The following is a 19,935-nucleotide window of genomic DNA, read 5'->3' as shown; positions in this document are numbered from 1 at the left end:
CAAGTTGGTTACTTATTTTCAACGAAGATTGGACTAACTAATAGAGTGAAAAGTCAATTTAGTAATTTTACGAAGGGTGTCAAGGTCAAAATAATGAGTAAACTAGGAAGGTCCCGAACATGAGGATTGATTTAAATACAAGATTTTTGGGAGGTGAATGATTATAAGCATTTCATCTCTATTTTTATTGATTTTCAAAATACTGCAAATCCTTGCCAGAGATATAAGCTATTTTGTTTCACTATATATCTTTGATGCCTCAATTATTTATATGAACATTTGAGTGTGTACTAGAAATATGTTTACGTTTATCAATACGATCATGTAAAACATGATACGGATTCAATGCTTTATAATGAAGTGCTTAAATTATTTTCAGGTTATATAGGTAAATAGAGAGTCAACCTCAACTTCAAATTACATTTTATATATGTTCGCATATGTCATTTTAAAACTTTTCGAAAAGTTAATATCAATCAGCAAAAAGCTAAAAAAGTGCAAAGTTAATATCAAATGTTTCGCTATCTGATGGCGTAAATGATAACTTAGTTGCCATTTTAAACATGTATGGGTAAAACTGGTTTATAAGAATTGGACGAATGGCGATGCGACAAGTGGCATTGGAGACAAGTAGGATATGAGTCAACAAACAACTGTCACCGGTTGCAAACAACTACCGATCAACGTCAAACAAGCTCCGAAGACAAAATAACCGATAGTAAAGATTTGTCGCATTGTCATTGGGTAACGTTCATTGGGCAGCCATTACAGAGAATATTTGAATTTAAAGCCAGCCGTTATGCACCCATCAATGACAATTTTATTCTCATTCAAGATGAGCTTGATTTTAGGATATTGTTCCTCTAAATAGAGCTATAAGTAGCAGGGTTAACAACTATTATAGGGACATGAAACATTCTGCACACAAAAGCTATAATATATTATTTTATTGCGCTCGATCGAAACAATTTCACAATTGCTTTTACTTTTGCTCTCGAAAAGACTGAGTTCTGAGTCAGGCTTGTCATCTCTTTTAATTTCAGTCGTTGATTTTATATTTGTTCCTATTTATTTATTATTTTTGGATCAAATCGATTCACTTGTCTATAAACTACGCTATAAATTTAATTGTACCATTTTACGGGTAAACAGTTTGGCGCCCACCGTGGGGCATAGACAGCTGCGTAATTGCTTTGGTCCATTCGTTTGTTACTAACAAAGTTTTGACTCTTTCCTTAGTTAAAATCAGATATGGTAGCTAATGATGTCAACAACGCTTACAACGTTGGAGCACACGATGAACTCGAAGAGGCATCCCAGCGTGATGACTCAATCAGCGAGACCCATAACGAAGGGGATGAAACAACCCATATTCGTGAAGGTTAGTACCATCGGCATGTGTGGGGCCCAACTCTTTATGATGCGGAGGATGAACACATTGTTGAAACGGTCAAACTCCTGAGAGAACGCAAAAAGCAATCATGGATTACCTCTCAAGACAAGATCGGATGATGACGGAATTAAAACAAGCTTTGTCGGGTACCTCTAACAATGCCAACGGAAGAGCTCCGGTTCCTCCCAGTGTTCCCACAAATCAGATGGCTCAAAGAATCGATAACAACACTCTAAGGGATGAAGTTGGTTTCGATGAGGGGGGGGGGGGGGAAGTTGATATGGGAATAACAACTTGAATGATCCTTTCAAAATCGAGCTCATGAGATTCATGAGAGAGATGAATGAAAGAATGGACCAGAATACAAACGAGTTTCATGCACATATGGATCAGATTCCAGGCACGATGCCGGTGTTAAAGGGTCCAAACTCAAAAAAGTATACTCAGTTGCCGTTTAAACCAAGTGCGGCACCAGAGTTGATCCCGAAAAGGTTCAAAATTCCATATATACCAAAGTATGATGGGACGTCGGATCCACATGAGTACATCACGACCTACACCACGGTAGTGAAAGGAAACGACTTAGCTCAAGAACATTCAATCGATTCTTTTGAAATGCTTGCAGATTAGTTCATCAAGGAGGCTCTGACATGGTATTCCCTCTTACGAGAGCATTCAATCGATTCTTTTGAAATGCTTGCAGATTCGTTCATCAAAGCCCATGCTGGAGAAAGAAAGGTCTAGGCCAGAAAGGCAGATATATTCAGGATTTCGCAAGGAGAATCCGAGCTGCTTGAGAATTCGTAATCCGGTTCTAGAAGGAAAGAATGTTACTACCAGCAGTTCCGGATGAGTGGACAGCGGAGACATTCACAAAGGGTCTAAATCCACTAAGTTCCGATGTCTCCCGAAAAATTGAAGGAGAGCTTGCTCGAGTTCCAAGAAACCACATGGGCAGGTGTCCATAATCGCTACGAGTCGAAGATAAGGATAGAGGATGATCAACTTGGTTCCTCAGTGTCATCCACGGGATGGGGTCGTGATAAAAATCAGGATAAGTTTAAAAATAACTTTGATGCAGATTGGAGGTCCTCTAAGGGTCATTTCCTACCGTATGAGAGGCCCGATGGGCATAACAATAAAGGATTTTAGTCGTCGGATAGGTTTGCTTCTGACAGAAGGACGGATCATGGACGGAATAACAAATCGTTGCAAGAAAAAGAGGTGCCAGGATCCCGAGATCCCAGATATCCCAGGTTATTAGATTACAACTTTAACATCAGCCTGGTAGAATTGGTGTCAGCGATGAGGAATATCAAAGATGCACAATTTCTGAAACCAATTCGATCGGACCCCAGTCAAAGAGATCCTAATTTGTGGTGTGAATTCCATGGAACTCACGGCCATAGAACTGGGGACTGCCAACATCTTCGTGAGGAGGTGACGACTTTGTTGAAGAATGGCCATCTTAGAGAATTCTTAAATGACTGCACCAAAAACAATTATGGTAGAAGTCGGGACAATGCGGAACCATCAAAGACAGCACCGAGGTCACATCGTATGGCAATCAACATGATCTTCGGAGGGAGCAAGGTCAATGGGGTGACATTTTCGGTAGCAAAAAAGACGAAAATATCATTAACTCATGGCAAGAGGATTCGGGAAGTCTTGGAAGATGACATCACCCTCACGGAAGAAGATGTTTATGGACTTCTCCTACCGTAAAATGACGCGCTGGTAATTTCACTTAACGTCATAGATTTCAAAATTAAGTGTGTTTTGGTCAATCTAGGGAGTTCAGCCAATATCATATAATGGAGGGTCCTGGAACAAGCAAAGTTGACCGAGAACATCATTCCGAGGACAAAACTTCTAGCCGTCTTCAACCTAACGAGTGTCACAACCCGAGGAGAAATTTTTCTGCCCACGCACGCCGAAGAGGTAACGAGGACCACTTTGTTCGAAGTGGTAGATGGTGACATGGGCTATAATGTGATCCTCGAAAGGCCGTGGATACACAAGATGAAGATTGTGCCCTCGACCTATCACCAATTGTTGAAATTTCTGACACCTGAAGGAATCAAATAGATAAGAGAAGACCAACCAGCGGCAAGGGAGATGAACGTTGTAACCATTTCCAGCAGCAAGGATAGAGAATCCAACAAATAGCAATTACAGGAACTGATGCCTTCTCTCATCCCAATCAAAGGTGACAAAAAAGAGGAGTTGTTGAAATTATATCATGTACCAAGATCTTTTCAGGTACCGGAGGAGACAGACGCGACCAAATCAACTATGGAAGAACTCGAGCAAGTGGCCTTGTACGAGGAAATTTTGGAAAGAAAATTTCATCTGGGAACGGGGTTAAATCCCGAACTCGGGTTAGAATTTATAAATTTTCTTAAGGCTAACGTTGACTGCTTTGTGTGATCGCACTCAGATATGATAGGTACTTCATTGGAGGTAGCATTCCACAAACTAAGTTTGGATCCAAACTTCCCATCGATAGGGCAAAAGAAACATCCGATAGCAGAAGTCAGGAACAAATTTGTTAAAGAAGAGGTAACTCGACTACTTAACATCGGTTCAATTCAAGAGGTAAAGTACCTGGAATGTTTAGCTAACGTAGTTGTAGTACCTAAAAATAATAACAAATTTAGGATGTGTGTGGACTATAAGGATTTAAATAAAGCGTGCCCCAAAGACTTATTCTCGTTGCCGAACATTGACCAAATGATTGATACTACGGCCGGACACGAGTTAATGAGTTTCCTTGATGCTTATTTCGGGTATAATCAGATTAGGATGGACCTGGAAGATCAAGAAAAAACTTCTTTCATCACAAACTTTGGCACATATTGCTACAATGTGATGCCTTTTGGGCTCAAAAATGCTGAGCCACATATCAGAGGCTCGTTAATAAGATGTTTTAAAAACAGATAGGTAAGACGATGGAGGTATATATTGATGACATATTAGTTAAGTCTTTAAATGCAGGAGATCATATTAAATATCTCCAAGAGACGTTCGACATTCTGAGGAAGTACAACATGAAACTCAACCCGGAGAAGTATGCCTTCGGGTTGGCTCCGATACATATTTGGGTTTTCTGGTCTCACAAAGAGGGATCGAGGTAAGCCCTGACAAAATCAAAGGCATCGAGGACATCCTGGACCAGTTAATAAGTGTGAAGGAAGTACAGAGGCTGACCAGTAGGTTGATAACTCTCAACATATTTATCTCAAGGTCCTTGGAAAAAAGTCCACCACTTCTTCTCACTTTTGAAAAAGAAGAACAACTTCGTATGGACTCCGGAACGGCAACAGACACTGAGGGACCTAAAAAGGTACCTATCCAGCCTTCCGTTGTTGTCAAAACTAGGGGAAGGTGAACAACTACTAATTTATTTAGCGGTCTCGAAAGTAGTCGTAAGTGCCGTTTTGGTCCGAGAAGAAGAAGGTACGCAATTTCCTGTTTATTATGTTAGTAAAATATTATCAAGAGCATTGACTCGTTATCCGCACCTTGAAAATTTAGCCTTAGCTCTTGTAGTTGCTTCTCGAAAGCTTAGGCCTTATTTTTAGTGTCACCCAATAGCTGTTGTTACAACCTTTCCCTTATGGAATGTCCTTCATAAGCCTAAGTTGTCAGGCCATTTGGCTAAATGGGCAGTCGAAGTCAGCGAGTTCGATATTGAATATAAATCGAGGACTACAATTAAGTCACAAGTTTTGGCCGAATTCAGTCCGGGATTAATGCCTTTGGCTACTAAGGAAGCAGGTGTTGGTGTCGGGAATGACATCGGGAGTTTGGACCTTGTTTACAGATGGAGCCTCTAGCATAAAAGGGTCCGGTCTCGGAGTAGTTCTAATCACTCCTTCAGGGGAAACCCTAAGATAGGCCATCAGAACTGTAACCATTAACTAACAGTGAAGCTGAGTATGAGGCTTTGGTTGTAGGACCTAAACCATCTCGGGGACTAGGTTCTGAGGTCATCGAGGTAAAGTCCTACTTCCAGCTGGTGGTAAACCAAGTGTATGGATTTTTTGACATAAAGTAAGAATGAATGTAACAGTACTTGAACAAGGTTCAAGCATTACTTACACGATTTCGAGAGTGGTCAATCGTCCACATTTCGAGGGAGGAAAATGTGGAGGCAGACGAATTGGCTAATTTGGGGTCATCCATAGAGATGAGAGGATCAGATTTCGGTATGGTCATCCAATTGTTGCATTCGGTGTTAGATGTGGACGGCCACTGCGAAGTAAATTCCACCAACTTAATATGGGATTGGAGGAATGAGTTCATTGAATATCTCATGCATGGTAAATTACCCGAGGATCCAACGAATGAAAGCAACTCGTTACTGCCTTATTTATGAACATCTATACAAGAGATCGTTCCAAGGACCATTGGCTCGGTGCCTAGGGGCCTCGGAGGCAGACTATGTGATGAGAGAAGTCCACAAAGGAGTCTGCAGAAACCACTCCGGTGCAGACTCGTTAGTTCTCAAGTTAGTCAGGGCTGGCTATTAGTGGCCCCGAATGGAACAGGATGCAAAGGTATTAGTATAAAAGTACGACAAGTGTCAACATCATACACAATTAGTGCATCAACCAGCAAAACTTTTGCATTTGGTGGTGTCCCCATGGCCATTCATAAAATGGGGGATGGACATAGTTGGTTCCTTACCGCAAGGGTGAGGGAAGGTAAGATTTCTTTTAGTTTTAACAAATTATTTTACTAAATGGGTTGAAGTAGGTGCTTACCAAAAATCAAAGAATGAGAAGTGGTTGACTTCATATGGGACCACATAATCTGCCGATTTAGAATACTAAAGGAGATTGGTTGTGACAATGGGTCACATCTCGTAGGTTCTAAAATCACAAAGCTTCTAGAAGGACTAAAGATCAAACGGATCACATCTTCTCCGTACCACCCGAGTGCTAACAAACAGGCGGAGTCAACCAACAAGCTAATTCTTCAAAACATTAAAACAAAGTTAGAAGATGCCAATGGCAAATGACCAGATGAGCTCCCGGGAGTGCCATGGGCATATCAGATCACTGCAAAGTCGAGTAACGGGTGAAACACCCTTTTTGCTCATATACGGTTCGGAGGCTTTGATACTAGTAGAAGTGGGGGAGCCGACCTTAAGGTTTTACCGGGGCAAATAAAGAAGTGAACAATGAAGCATTGCTGGTCAAGCTAGATTTACTTGAGGAGCACCAAGATTTGGCATACGTGAGGATGTTGGCCCAAAAGCAAATGATGGAGAGGTATTATGTCACGACCCAACTGGAGGGTCATGACTAGCACCCGGGCCATACTTGCCGAGCACCAACGTACATTTTATCTAACCTTCCTTATTATCTTTAAGGGCCGACAAGATCAATATAAATAGTAGACATGGATCATGAACATCCAACAATGAAAGATAATGTCATGAACATACATAACATGGGACGACAAGACTGTCAAGAAACTATATATAAGGTACGAGCTATCATGATGCCATGAAAGACTATACAACAAAAATCAGCCGAAAAGGCATTCTAAACCATACATAAGTCGACACCTATCTATGAGCCTCTAAAGGAACATAAGTGCTACAACATTGCCGGAACAGGGCCCCGACATACCCATAATGTCTATAACAAAAATGCATACCAAGACCACGGCAAGTCCGGAGAAGGGATCTCGCCAATAACCGCTGAACTGGACAGCCTACTGTGGTGGGGGAGCTACGTCTACCTGTCTATCAGGACCTGCAGCACGACATGCAGCGTCCACAAATAAAAAGGACGTCAGTATGAATAAAGTACTGAGTATGTGAGGCAAGAAAGCATAAGTAAGAACAGTAATGTAAACAGGGATAGAGAATATACAACCTGTGACATCTGGGTACCTCTGAGGGCTACTGACATGAAATACATGATACATACATATATATACATGAACTTTTAAAACATACGCCTTTGCGGGCATCACCATCATCATATCGTACCCGGCCATAATAGGCTCGGTAAAATGTACCCGGCCATCATAGGGCTCGGTAGAATCGTACCCGGCCACGTGCAGCTCGGTAAAATCCAACTGATCAGTGGTTGCACAATAGGTGCCGTACCCGGCCGACTATAGCGCGGCTCGGTAGAGTAAAATAGATACATATATATGATGCATGCTGGACTCATTGGAATCATATTTTGAACCTTTCGGAGTGACATAAGGTTGGTATCCTTCGTACACGTTATTAGGATTAACTCTTCATCAAGAATCTTATAAGAATCAGGAACTACCAACAACATTGATAATATAAGAATAAGAGAAGTAACATCAATATCAATCGTTTCATAAGAAGGGCAGCAATGTAAGTACTGCTAGCTTCTAAGAGTAGAGTATCTTTGGGAGCTCGTTCATTATATTATGTACAATCGGAGTCGTGCAAAAGAATGAAGGGGATAGCCTCACATACCTTGTATATACTGCCCAACCTCAAGCTATGCAAATGTCACGACTCCTTAGTCTACAATAAGACAAATGACACTATTATTATCGTTTAAGCGTCGTAACTATTATGTATCGACCACAACCTATTTTACGATGAAACGGACAGCACCTCCCCTATTTATATGACTTCCCACAAGTCAATACAATCACCAAACAGCCCAAACAACATCATTAATAATCATATTGAGCCTCCAAAATAGTCCACCAACCAACAACATTACTACCAAGCCTTTCGATATATATTTCACAAGTTCTAGCTTCAACGACTTAGCTGCAACTTGGATAATCTTAAATATATATAGAGTAAGAGGTTACTTACCTTTAAACAGAAAGAACAACTCCAATTTGACCTTAATTTTCCACGAAATATCCCTTCAATTCTTCCACAAGAACAAGGAAGCAAAACTAGCAATTAATTCGGGTTTTTCGGCACTAGAATTACTTTAGAAGACTTGAAATCACCTAGGGTTGATATTAAAAACTTGAAGGTGTATTTAAAGGACATAAAACACTTAAAACAACCTCCCACACGAGCTGTAACAACACAAAAATCAGCAACAACAAGAAGAAAAGAAACTTACTAGCGCCACGGGATTCCCGACATTTGATTTGTGTTGTTTGCCCTTTGTTTGGGTCTTGGATCATGAGAGAACCTTGAGAGACTGTTTTTAGGGTTATAAGGTCTGAATATACTGAAAAATAATGACTTAAAACGGGGTTGAGGTATCTTATATATGTCCATATGTCTTAAACCGCCTTTGTGGGCCCCATAGAGAGCAGCTTGGCGCACTCTCGCGAAAACGCGAATATCTCTCTATTCCGAGATCGTATCGACGAACGGTTTAATGCGTTGGAAACTAGACTCGTAGATCTTCAATTTGATAGGTAGATAACCCCATAATTCCAAGCACATTGGGAGAAAAATGCAGTAACATTTGACCTAAAGTTTAAGTAAAATTATAAACCTAAGTTGCGACAACTTTTATCGACTTTTGTTTCATAACTCGCTTGACTTCAAGACTTATGATACGGATATTATATGATTCAAATACATTAAAACAAGACCTCTTGGGATAATTAATCACCTCTAGTGTTATCCGAAAATACGAGTTACAACATCCTTGATTCGTTTAACTTCAAATACTTGTTAACCACTCTTATACACCCTTGTATCGTTTAAGACCAATAGGATTAACTTCTTATCATCTCAAAGATAATCTCTTCTTGGATTTACGTCGACTAACTTACGGCATGATCTATGGTATGCGAATTTGGGTTGTAACACCCTCTCCCCCTTAGGAACATTCGTCCTCGAATGTAAGGGTTTATGGGGTGTCTAACTCATTGTGGATTCCGACGGAGATTTCCGGCTGAGTTTCCCCTATAAAATGGACACTAGCCAAACTTGCAAGCAGTTAAACCTAACCTATGGCCTTACAAGTCTATACAAAGCATTATGGATATGTACATTATCTGCATATTACCATTTTGTATTAAAAAAAGAGTATTCACAAGCTATTGCTTACCTCATAGAGCCGTTTCACCTTATAATGCGTCCTTCTTTCCCCCGGCATCCTCGTTATCTTCACTCTGGAATAGGTAAGGGTATTTAGACTTCATCTCCTCTTCTGCTTCCCATGTCATTTTTTTCTATATTCTTGTTCCTCCATAATACTTTCACGGAAGCTACATCCTTTGTTCTCAGCTTGCGGACTTGTCGATCTAATATAGCCACTGGCACTTCATCATATGATAGATCCTTTGTAACTTGTACATCTTTGATAGGGACGACCCGAGAAGGGTCTCCAATACATTTCCTCAACATAGATACATGGAATACCGGGTGGACAAATTCCAATTCAGATGGCAATTCTAACTCGTAAGCAACCTGTCCAATTCGTCGAAGAATTTTGTACGGCCCAATATACCGCGGACTCAACTTACCCTTCTTCCCAAAACGCATAACACCCTTCATCAGTGAGATTTTCAGGAAAACCCAATCACCAACCTCAAATTCCAGATCACGACGTCGGACGTCGGAATAAGACTTTTGCCTGCTTTGTGCCGTCCTCAGTCGCTCTTGTATCACTTTCACCTTCTCAATGGCTTGGTGAATCAAATCTGGCCCATATAATTCTGTCTCACCGACTTCGAACCATCCAACTGGTGATCTACATCTCCTCCCGTACAGTGCCTCATACGGGGCCATTTTAATACTGGAATGGTAGCTATTATTGTAGGCAAATTCTATAAGTGCCAGATGGTCATCCCAATTCCCCTTGAAATCTAGAACACATGCTCGTAGCATATCTTCAAGCGTCTGGATGGTACGTTCAGCCTGTCCGTAAGTCTGCGGATGGAATGCAGTGCTGAGATTTACTTGTGTGCCTAAACCCTTCTGAAAAGACCTCCAAAAGTTAGCCGTAAATTGAGCTCCTCGGTCTGATATAATAGATACCGGCACACCATGAAGCCTAACAATCTCCTTGATATACAACTTCGCATAATCTTCAGCCGTGTAAGTTATCTTAACTGGCAGAAAATGGGCAGATTTTGTAAGTCGATCAACTATCACCCAGATGGAGTCAAACTTATGATAAGAGCGAGGTAATCCAATAATGAAGTCCATATTAATCACCTCCCATTTCCAGGTCGGAATCTCTATATTCTGAATCAATCCACTAGGTTTCTGATGCTCGATCTTTACTTGTTGACAATTAGGACACTGGGCTACAAATTCTGCAATAGACTTCTTCATGTTATCCCACCAATACTGCTGCTTAACGTCATGATACATCTTTGTCAAGCCAGGATGGATAGAATATCGGGACTGGTGAATCTCAATCATAATCTTCTCTCGCAACCCTGCCACACTAGGTACACATAATCGGCCCTGGTATCTCAGTGTCCCATCTCCTCCGATCTTGAAAGCTGTAATCTTACACTGCTGAATTCCCTCTCTCAATCTTACTAAGGTAGGATCTTCATATTGCCGTGCTTTTACCTCGGCTACCAAAGATGATTCTGCTGTATTCTGTACAGTAACACCTCCGTCATCAGAGTCCAACAATCTGATTCTCATATTGGCCAGCTGGTGAAGCTCTTTGGTCAACCCTTGTCTACCTGCCTCAATATGTATTAAGCTTCCCATTGACTTACGGCTGAGAGCGTCTGCCACAACATTAGCTTTACCGGGATGGTACAATATCTCGACATCGTAGTCTTTCAGTAATTCAAGCCAGCTATGCTGCCTCAAATTCAACTCCTTCTGCTTGAAGATGTATTGTAAACTCTTGTGATCTGTGTAGATGTCAACATGGACGCCGTATAAGTAGTGCCGCCATATCTTCAAAGCATATATTACTGCAGCCAATTCCAAATCATGAGTCGGGTAATTCTTTTCATGCTTCTTCAATTGTCTTGATGCATAAGCAATCACCTTCCCACGTTGCATCAATATGCACCCCAAACCTATACCTGAGGCATCACAATATACCACATAACCTTCTGTTCCTTCTTGGAGAGTGAGCACTGGCGCGGATGTCAATCAATTCTTTAGCTCCTGAAAACTATGTTCACAAGCATCAGACCACTGGAACTTGGTAGCTTTCTGTGTTAACTTAGTCAATGGTGCTGATATAGAGGAAAACCCTTCTACAAACCGCCTATAATATCCTGCTAGCCCCAGGAAGCTGTGGACTTCTGACGGTGTTGTAGGTCTCGGCCAATTCTTCACTGCATCGATCTTCTGAGTGTCGACACTAATACCCTCATCAGATATCACATGGCCAAGGAATGCTACTGAGTTCAGCCAGAATTCACATTTAGAGAGCTTAGCATATAACTTATGATCCTGAAGGGTCTGTAATACTATTCGCAAGTGGCCCGCATGTTCCGCCTCCGAACGAGAATACACCAGAATGTCATCAATGAATACGATCACGAACACATCAAGATAGGGCCTGAATACACTATTCATGAGATCCATAAAAGCTGCTGGGGCATTTGTTAGCCTGAACGACATCACCAAGAACTCAAAATGCCCATATCTTGTCCGGAAGGCCGTCTTTGGAATATCCCTCTCCTTAACCCTCACCTGATGATACCCTGAACGCAAGTCAATCTTGGAGAAATACTTGGCACCCTGGAGTTGGTCAAACAGGTCATCAATTCTTGGAAGTGGATACTTGTTCTTTATTGTAAACTTATTCAACTGTCGATAATCGATACACATCCTTAACGACCCATCTTTCTTCGGCACGAACAAGACTGGCGCACCCCAAGGTGAAGTGCTAGGCCTAATGAAACCCTTATCCAGCAAGTCCTTCAACTGTGCCTTCAACTCTCGCAACTCTGCCGGGGCCATCCTATATGGAGGGATAGAGATCGGTTGAGTGTCAGGCAATGCATCAATGCTAAACTCAATCTCCCTTTCAGGAGGAAGGCCTGGGAGTTCATCTGGGAAAACATCTGGAAATTCATTGACCACGGGGATTAATTGTAGAGTAGGCGGCTTCGCCTCCGCATCCCTAACGCGAACAAGATGATAAATGTAACCTTTTGAGATCATCTTCCTTGCCTTAAGATAGGAAATAAACCTACCTTTCGGCGTAGCAATGTTCCCCTTCCATTCAATGGCGGGTTCACAAGGAAACTAAAACCTAACCATCTTCGTACGACAGTCAACATTTGCATAGCATGAGGCCAACCAGTCCATTCCCATTATCACATCGAAATCAACCATTTCTAACTCAAATAAATTTGCCGAGGTTTGACGACTACAAATCATCACAGTGCAACCTTCATATACCCTTCTAGCAATCACAGAATCTCCTATCGGAGTGGATACCGCAAGTGGTTTACTTATCAATTCAGGTTCAATGCCAAACTTATTAGCCACAAAGGGTGTAACATATGATAAGGTAGATCATGGATCAATTAGCGCATATACATCATAAGAAAACACAGACAATATACCTGTAACAACATTCGGAGATGACTCGAGATCTTGTCGACCTATTAGAGCATAGGTTCGATTTTGAGCACCACTCGAACTCGGCACTGAACCTCTACCTCTACCACGACCTGTCAACTGTTGAAAACCTTGTGCTGGAGGTCGAAGTGATGAGGAAGTACCAGACACAGATCCAGTCGGTTGAGCCATACCACCACCTCCTCTGTTAGGACAATCCCGCATCATATGGCCACGCTGTCCGCAAGAATAGCACGCATCGGAACCTCGACGGCACAGTCCAAAGTGGGCCTTGCCGCACTGATCACAACGAGGTGTTGGGGGTCTCGTCTGACTAGTATTTCTATGAAATTGTGAGCCTGATGCCCTTAAACTCTGACCTGAACCAGAATAGGTAAATCGATCATACTGAGGCCTCTGAAACTTTGGAGGAGCATTAGCTACAGGTGGCGCCGAACTCCTCGAAGATTAGGGCCTGATACTTCCTCTGAACTCATCAGAATACCCTGCAAATCTCGCCCTCTTATGCTGGCCCCTATCCTGCTCCCTATCTGCCCTTTGCTGGCGCTTACGATCCTCTAGGGTCTGGGCATAAGCTTGAATACGGGAAATATCCATGCCCTCTACCAAGGAGGCTGTTGTGCACTCATTTATCAGATGTGGTCCCAACCCGTTCACGAACAGATGCACCCTATCACTCATCTCGGCCACCATATGGGGAGCATACCTTGCTAAAGAATCAAACTGTATACTATACTTTCGTACACTCATATTACCCTGTCGAAGGTTCAAGAACTTATCAGCTCTAGCTCGTCGTATCTCAACTGGCAAGTAGTGACGAAGAAAGGCCTCAAAAAATTCCTTCCACATGGCTGGAGGAGCGTTCGGACCCCTAGATCTCTCCCAACTATCATACCAGAAAACCGCTAAATCCTGTAACCGATAAGAAGCCAACTCTACTGCCTCCGTATCACTAGCATGCATAACCCGCAATGTACGATGAATCTGATCAATAAATGTTTGTGGGTCCTCCTTGGGGTCTGATCCGGTAAACACTGGAGGGTCTAGATTAATAAAATCACGAACTCTCGCACTAACCGGTTTATCAGCAGCACCGGTATTCTACCTCTGAGCCTGAGCAGCTACTAAGCTAGTCAACAATTGCACCGCACTGCGCATATCGTGGTCTGTAGTGCTAGACGGAGGAACTGGATGTACTGGGTGCCTCCTAATATCCTCTGGAGGAGACGGAGAGGTATGAGACGGCATCTCACTCTGAGCCTCACTTTGGCCTGCTCTGGCTGGAGGCACCTGAATGTTACCCTCTCCCACAGCTGTATCAAGCCGTTTACTAATTGCTTGCTTCCTAGTCGAAGGCATCGCTGAAAGAAAACAAGGTGAATATTAGATATGAACACTTACTACTCAACTCTACGCATGATCTAGATTCAGGAAGAAGGTAACAACCCTAGATGTCACGTAGCCTCCTGATTATAAATGTGGCGCGCTACACATCCATAATCAAAACTCTACTAGACACGGCTCATAGACATCCCCTAGGACAGACTTGCTCTGATACCAAGTTTGTCACGACCCAACTGGAGGGTCATGACTAGCACCCGGGCCATACTTGCCGAGCACCAACGTACATTTTATCTAACCTTCCTTATTATCTTTAAGGGCCGACAAGATCAATATAAATAGTAGACATGGATCATGAACATCCAACAATGAAATATAATGTCATGAACATACATAACATGGGACGACAAGACTGTCAAGAAACTATATATAAGGTACGAGCTATCATGATGCCATGAAAGACTATACAACAAAAATCAGCCGAAAAGGCATTCTAAACCATACATAAGTCGACACCTGTCTATGAGCCTCTAAAGGAACATAAGTGCTACAACATTGCCGGAACAGGGCCCCGACATACCCATAATGTCTATAACAAAAATGCATACCAAGACCACGGCAAGTCCGGAGAAGGGATCTCGCCAATAACCGCTGAACTGGACAGCCTACTGTGGTGGGGGAGCTACGTCTACCTGTCTATCAGGACCTGCAGCACGACATGCAGCGTCCACAAATAAAAAGGACGTCAGTATGAATAAAGTACTGAGTATGTGAGGCAAGAAAGCATAAGTAAGAACAGTAATGTAAACAGGGATAGAGAATATACAACCTGTGACATCTGGGTACCTCTGAGGGCTACTGACATGAAATACATGATACATACATATATATACATGAACTTTTAAAACATACGCCTTTGCGGGCATCACCATCATCATATCGTACCCGGCCATAATAGGCTCGGTAAAATGTACCTGGCCATCATAGGGCTCGGTAGAATCGTACCCGGCCACGTGCAGCTTGGTAAAATCCAACTGATCAGTGGTTGCACAATAGGTGCCGTACCCGGCCGACTATAGCGCGGCTCGGTAGAGTAAAATAGATACATATATATGATGCATGCTGGACTCATTGGAATCACATTTTGGACCTTTCGGAGTAACATAAGGTTGGTATCCTTCGTACATGTTATTAGGATTAACTCTTCATCAAGAATCTTATAAGAATCAGGAACTACCAACAACATTGATAATATAAGAATAAGAGAAGTAACATCAATATCAATCGTTTCATAAGAAGGGCAGCAATGTAAGTACTGCTAGCTTCTAAGAGTAGAGTATCTTTGGGAGCTCGTTCATTACATTATGTACAATCGGAGTCGTGCAAAAGAATGAAGGGGATAGCCTCACATACCTTGTATATACTGCCCAACCTCAAGCTATGCAAATGTCACGACTCCTTAGTCTACAATAAGACAAATGACACTATCATTATCGTTTAAGCATCGTAACTATTATGTATCGACCACAACCTATTTTACGATGAAACGGACAGCACCTCCCCTATTTATATGACTTCCCACAAGTCAATACAATCACCAAACAGCCCAAACAACATCATTAATAATCATAATGAGCCTCCAAAACAGTCCACCAACCAACAACATTACTACCAAGCCTTTCGATATATATTTCACAAGTTCTAGCTTCAACGACTTAGCTGCAACTTGGATAATCTTAAATATATATAGAGTAAGAGGTTACTTACCTTTAAACAGAAAGAACAACTCCAATTTGACCTTAATTTTCCACGAAATATCCCTTCAATTCTTCCACAAGAACAAGGAAGCAAAACTAGCAATTAATTCGGGTTTTTCGGCACTAGAATTACTTTAGAAGACTTGAAATCACCTAGGGTTGATATTAAAAACTTGAAGGTGTATTTAAAGGACATAAAACACTTAAAACAACCTCCCACACGAGCTGTAACAACACAAAAATCAGCAACAACAAGAAGAAAAGAAACTTAACTAGCGCCACGGGATTCCCGACATTTGATTTGTGTTGTTTGCCCTTTGTTTGGGTCTTGGATCATGAGAGAACCTTGAGAGACTGTTTTTAGGGTTATAAGGTCTGAATATACTGAAAAATAATGACTTAAAACGGGGTTGAGGTATCTTATATATGTCCATATGTCTTAAACCGCCTTTGTGGGCCCCATAGAGAGCAGCTTGGCGCACTCTCGCGAAAACGCGAATATCTCTCTATTCCGAGATCGTATCGACGAACGGTTTAATGCGTTGGAAACTAGACTCGTAGATCTTCAATTTGATAGGTAGATAACCCCATAATTCCAAGCACATTGGGAGAAAAATGCAGTAACATTTGACCTAAAGTTTAAGTAAAATTATAAACCTAAGTTGCGACAACTTTTATCGACTTTTATTTCATAACTCGCTTGACTTCAAGACTTATGATACGGATATTATATGATTCAAATACATTAAAACAAAACCTCTTGGGATAATTAATCACCTCTAGTGTTACCCGAAAATACGGGTTACAACATCCTTGATTCGTTTAACTTCAAATACTTGTTAACCACTCTTATACACCCTTGTATCGTTTAAGACCAATAGGATTAACTTCTTATCATCTCAAAGATAATATCTTCTTGGATTTACGTTGACTAACTTACGGCGTGATCTATGGTATGCGAATTTGGGTTGTAACATATTACAACCGCAGGGCGAATCTCTGTTATTTCAAGTTTAGAGATTTGGTTCTGAGGAGAGTTCGGGAAGTTAATGCTGGAAAGTTGGATCAATGTGGAAAGGACCTTACCGGGTCTCAGCTATAACCGGTAGAGGCTCATATGAACTGGAAAATCAGGATACAATCAAATTGCCTAGTACCTGGAATGTGACTCACCTCAAAAGGTATTATTGTTGAAGATCCTTGTTGGTACTAAAAGTATGTGCTGCACTCTTTTTCTCGTCATCCAATTTTTGTTCTAATCGGGTTTTTATGGTAAGGTTTTTAATGAGGAAGTGACGTAAAGCATACTACGAAGGAAGGATCATCGGCAAGGGTAAGATCTTCGATATCAAGGCACTAAAAGTTCTTCCACCGATGGGATCGAAGACCATGAGCTCATGTGGCAAACAACTTGTGGATGGTTAAATAATCTTTGGTTCGATGGCAAGTCTCGCCTTCCAAAACTCAAACAAATTATTTAACCATTCACGAGTTGTCTCCACCAATAAAGCAGCAGTATAAAGTATAAAACGAAGGTAAATGGCTTAGACGAATGCAAGACTTCCAATGTTCGAATTCTCCTACTTAGTATTCAAACACTGGGGGAGAATAATACATGATACGGCACCAAGAGTGCCACCAAAACTAGGAACTGTTAGAACCGGGATCAATGTATTATCGGGACCGGGGACTATATGAGCAGCTCTGTAGAAATAATTGTACAAGTTAGCCACATGTATTGGCGGCTTTATTTACTTAAGCAGATGAATATTTATGTAAGTTTACTTTTGAAGATACTAGAAATAAATCAAAGTTCTTTTGTTTTTATCCTATTTCTTGTCCGAATGATAAGTCAATTTATTTTATCATTTGAGAGTTAATGAAAACTTTAAATGCTTGTGCCGTAATGAACAAGAGATGTCCTCTTCAAGAGCACCCTAAACATAAGGGCCCTCTCTTATGAAATCCTCATAGTAAAGGACAGATTCCGGAAATGCTTATGCCTGAAATCAAAATCTATCAGATATAAAAATGTTCCCGAAGCTTTATCAATTAAACATAAAAAGAATATTTTTGCACAACACTTAAGCAAAAAGTTCTTTGATTTATTAAAGTGCCAAACTTAGTAAATTTTTTTGGCATAATGACAAAATATAAAAGAAAAAATTTATACATTATTCTTTTCATCCAGAACCCAAAGGGAGAGAAAGATCTACATTCTCCCTAGTGGAAGAAGGTTGTTCCGCTGCTGGTTTGGGGCCTTCATCCTCTTCGATCTCCCCTTCAGTTCTTGAATACTCAAAACTAGTATTCGAGGAGTCAGATGCAGCGGGTCGAGCAGGAAAATTCTCATGAGTAGTTAAATCCAATCCCCGAGCCTGGGCAATGCAGTCATCGATATTGGCAATGCCTTGTTTGGCCTCCTCCAAAGTCTTTCTCTTCATATGATACATGACGTAGGTTTTCTTGAAGACAATGAAGTCTTCTTGGTTCTAGATTTTTTCTTGGAGTTTGTCAATTTTGGCTTGGAGCTCTTCATTTCCAGCCTTTATTGCGCTAAGTGTGGAATCAAGCTCAAAGTGGCCTCCTCTCCTCGGCAGCAGTGGCCTCCTCTCCTCGGCAACAGTAGCCTCCCCGGTTTTGGCATGTAAGCCAGCCTCCAAGTTGTTTACTTGTTCCATGAAGGCAGACTCATGCTCGGCAGCATCAGTCACATCATCGTGAAGCTCGCCCCATTTAGCCTTCGTTTCCTTAAGGTTCTCATGTAGTTGGGCAGCTTCTTGACTATGAGCCATCATGTCTTGCTCGGACTACTGCAATCGGGCCTCGAGCTAATCCATTTGAGAGACTTTGTCCTCCATCATGGGGAAGCGCTCAATAAGCTGATTCCTCTCAGCCAAAAGTTGGTCTCATTCTAAAGAAAGCTCTTGCTTGTCTAGAATCAACCTCTGCAGGCCCTCGGAGGCAAGAAAGTTGGCCTGAAGAAGGGATGAAACCAAGGTTATTACTTCGAAACGTAAATTGAAAGAAGGTGGAAAAGAGTGAGATTGTTACCTGCACCGAGTAATGCATGCTATTATTTATGAGGCACTCCCCCGAAAGAGAGTCCATCTTCTTTTAGTCTTTCGCTTAAGCTAGCAGCTTCAGGTAATTGGCAAGATCCACCGTCTTGGAGAGAATATGGCACTCCTTCAAAACCTAAAGAGTGACGCTTCGCCTTCCACGAGGATCTTGGGATGGTGTCGAGTAATTATTTCCCAAGTTTCCATGGTTAGGAGGGGTGGCATTCCCTGCTTGTTCGGCTGATGCCGGTGGAGGAGAAGTAGTCGGTGCTGGTGGAGAAGGGACAACTGGTGTCGATGGATAGGAAGTTGTTGGTGTAGATGGCGAAGAGGCAGCTAGTACAGAGGGGGCGGTAGTTGTGACCGGCTCAGCAATCGGTGACAGAGAAAGGTCAGGGGCCGAACTCCTTAAACTGGGAGCATCGACAGGGATCGAAAAATAGGTATCGGCATTTTCAACCAAACCCATCTCCCCCTAGAGCGCATGAAATTCCTCTGATGATGGATTTTGAAGCTCTACCGGCTGAGTACCCGGTTGAGCTGATGAAGACCTTTTTATTCTTTGAAGAGGGGCGCCTTCATCATTAGCCCCTTCTTCATCATCAATAACCACAGTGAGCGATTCAATTGATGATCTTCTCACTCTCTTCTCTTGAACCCCAGTCGAGGAGGTTTATTTCCTCTTTGGTTTCTTACTTTTAGAATGGGGACTCCGAGAAGAGGCATCCTCATCGGAGGCTCGAGCAGATTCATGAGCCTTGCTCCGGTGAAGGGCATTCTATAATACCCACTCGGATTCCTCGGGGTCATCGAGGGCATCGACGTCGGGGCACACGACAGAACCCCTCAGAAGCCCTATGCAAACAAGAAGACAGTTAG

This window comes from Nicotiana tabacum, chromosome 23 (assembly GCF_000715075.1).
Source record: "Nicotiana tabacum cultivar K326 chromosome 23, ASM71507v2, whole genome shotgun sequence".
In the NCBI taxonomy this organism is placed as follows: domain Eukaryota; kingdom Viridiplantae; phylum Streptophyta; class Magnoliopsida; order Solanales; family Solanaceae; genus Nicotiana; species Nicotiana tabacum.
Note: the sequence above shows the minus strand (reverse complement) of the source record.